Below are 3,426 nucleotides of genomic sequence, written 5' to 3'. Positions count from 1 at the left end.
CACGTAACCCGGCACCAGTGGATTTCCCAGGGCTCCACAGAGCTCTAGTAGAGGAATGGAATGCGTTTCCGCAAGCTTTCTTTATCAATTTGACAAGGAGCATGAGAACAAGGTGCACCTATGTCTTGGACGCGTGAGGAGGGTACACAAGATATTGAATGACCGAGTGTTTCATGCTTGTCATTTTCCTTTTTGTGGGGGTTGGTCTATACGACTGATGTTTAGCTAGAGCTGTTTGAACGTTTTGTCACTTTTGTCAACAGATAAAACATTATGATGACACCCTTAGTTCTATTATTTCTGAGAAATCTGTCTTTACATGTGCTATATATCATTTTACCCTTTATTAATGGCGCCTAGCATAGATTATAGGAAACACGAATTATACGAATCATTGCATGAACCATGTGAAATTGAAATTGAAAAACAAATTAACTAACAGCATCACAACACATGTAAATATGTATTGGGATATGTAGCTCTGGAGGAACGTTTGAATTCCATGCGTTTTCCAGTAAGGTCCAAAATATAAATCTATATACACACTGATTGCGAAAACAGCGTCACGTTTAGCTTAAAAAAAACGTACGATATTTTACCGTCGGAAGCAGTGGCAAATTCTGAATAATCATGTGTGTGAAGACTACAACAGTGAGAGCAGTGATAAACTCATCAATTAATCGACATTTTAACCCAGTTTCACATTGACAAACATTTTCGCAACAATCACAACTTGTTTGCCAACAGGATTCGTATCAATTCAGGTTTCGTCGTAAACTTCGGTTACTTGTACTGTTGTACTGCAGCCTTTGAGTTGAGGTCACAGTTGACCTGCTTGATGACGTCAAGCGTCCCGGACTTCACCTGGATCACTACAGGGGCTCCAATCCTCACCGTTATACGGCTGCCGCGAAAGAATTCAAAGTGGGATTGTAATGCACTGTCAACCTGAAACGAATTGAGATTGTTATTACCTCTCTTCCTGTACATGTGCACAGTAGAGTAACTGTGATACAGGTAAAAGACAGTTGCCAACACGATTTTGTTTGATTCAAGTACAAAATTGAGTGAAACATGTGATGAAATCTGTTTATCAACTATTGCTTTCAACTACCGTGGGAATCCATCATTTGTTCCAGAATCCGCATGGCGCTTTGAGCTCACAAACGAAGCGGTTCATATGCGTAAGGGAAACGCATATAAAGGGAAACTACTGCTGTAGTTAGCTCTTAAAGGGAACAAATGGTTACGAAATGCAGAGAAAACATAATATCAATGGATTCTTGCACACAATATGAATCACTGGATTGTTTGATCCAGATTCAGTTATCAGTGTAGTTACCGTCATATGTACAGTACAGTTTCTGGCTGTGCAAAATTGAGTGAAATATCTGATGAAAAATCTGATCTGTTTATCAACTATTGCTATCAGCTACCGTGGGAATCGATCATTGTTCCCGAATCCGCATAGCTCTTTGAGCTCTTTGAGCTCACAAACAAAGCGGTTCATACGCGTTAGTTCGAAGTTGTCTCCCTTTATAAAGGCCGTGTGGGAAAGACGCATCATGTCAGAAAGAGCACGTAAAGTCTCAAAATCACCATAATCTGGGGCTTTCTGAAATTGTACAACGCTGTGTAAATTTAACTCACTCGCTCACTCCCTTATCACTAAAGCATTGACGCACCTTTTCTTTGTCTTCATCTGTTAAGGTACGGTTATCCTCAAGTTCCAGAAATATATAGAAGTATCGAGAAGATGTAACGTCACCTGTATATAACGTACGAAAACCTTTATCTCTTGAAACATAAATTCAATGTCGTAGCTATAGTAAGAGGCAAAAGGAACTGAACCTCTCATTTGATTTAATGATATAATAATAATAATAATAATAATAATGGTACTTATATTGCGCTATATCCACGCCATGAAGGTATGCTCAAAGCGCATTGCCTCAAACGATGGAAACAGAGGCAGTTGAGTTCTCCACAGTGGTATGAGTTATGTATCTTTTAGGTATAGTGCTTGAAAAGGTAGGATTTAAGACTGTATTCAAAAGTATCAAGAGATGGAATCAACCTCAGTGATTCGGGTAGAGAGTTCCACAGAGTAGCGGCTGAGACAGAAAAGGATCTGGAGCCGAAAGTTTTAAGTTTGGTGACAGGCACCCGAAGGAGCTGTTGTTGACTAGAGCGTAGAGTTCTTGAAGGGAGGTATGAGACAGTCAGATCACTCAGATAGGCAGGTCCAGTACCATGGACAGCTTGGTAAGTGAGTGAGAGTATTTTGAAAATGATTCGCTCAGGAATGCGAAGCCAGTGAAGCGAGTTTAGCACTGGTGTGATGTGTGCCTTTATGTTCGTCCGAGTGACCAATCTGGCAGCATAGTTTTGGATGTGCTGCAGACGTCTGATTTGTTGTTTGGTGATTCCATAGAGCAAACTGTTGCAATAGTCTATGTTTGATATGTTTGATCATCACATGAAAATGTCTGATCTTAGCGATATTTTGTCCAAAGTCTGAACTATACTGGCGCTTATTTAGTACGTTTAAGATTAATTCTACGTGGTTTTATGTTTAAAGCTATACTTTGATTTAAAAATTTGAAAATAATGATCGCATAATCAAAACTGTTGATGGTTATTAAACTGGGTGTTTACTTCCAATAACTGAGGTGGACTTTGGCTCGTCTGGATTTTGTGGCATTTGGAGTAAAATGCAATATCTGTTTTTTATTTCTCAATATTGAAATTTGCAATTAATAGGTCTCATTGAGTCTACGGTGCAGCAATTTGCTGGTTTAAGCTGTGCGTTTTCGTCGTGGGTTTGAATAAAAGATTTGCCCTAAATACGGTTTTGTTTTTTTGCCAAAATAGCTGTGCTCAGTTGTTGTGACCAAGTTGTAAACGCCTGCATCTGTTTGGGTTTTCCTCTCACATCACACTTCCACACGTAATCTAACTGAAATAATTTCTCAAACAGTGTTACGTTCATTTCAAATCGCAACCAGCGGATCCTGACGTGGACGGTAAAGGAGATGATGTGTTCACATGTCAACACTTTTCAAAGCTAATACTCTGCTGGTGTGTTACATCTTGCGAAATGTATCGTCAGGACGTGTCCACATACCTGCCTCTACATGCTGGCTTTCACATGCCATGTAGTTGTAAAACGATGTCCCTGACGTCCACGTTCTGGCGGCGTCGTGGACGGCCTTCGTGAACAAGAACTCCGGGTACTTGTCGATAAAGTCAGATGGTCTGTGGAAAAAAGTAGCATGTGTGAGTAAGTGAGTATGGGTTAAGCCCCTTTTTTCAATATTCCAACAATATCACGGCGGGGGACTACAGACACGGGATTCACACATTGTACCCATGTGTGGAATCGAACACGGGTCTTCGGCGTGGCGAGCGAACGCTCTAACCACT

This window comes from Haliotis rubra, unplaced genomic scaffold (assembly GCF_003918875.1).
Source record: "Haliotis rubra isolate DU_JTF1 unplaced genomic scaffold, ASM391887v1 Scf187, whole genome shotgun sequence".
In the NCBI taxonomy this organism is placed as follows: Eukaryota; Metazoa; Mollusca; class Gastropoda; order Lepetellida; family Haliotidae; genus Haliotis; species Haliotis rubra.
This window is presented reverse-complemented; position numbering follows the sequence as displayed.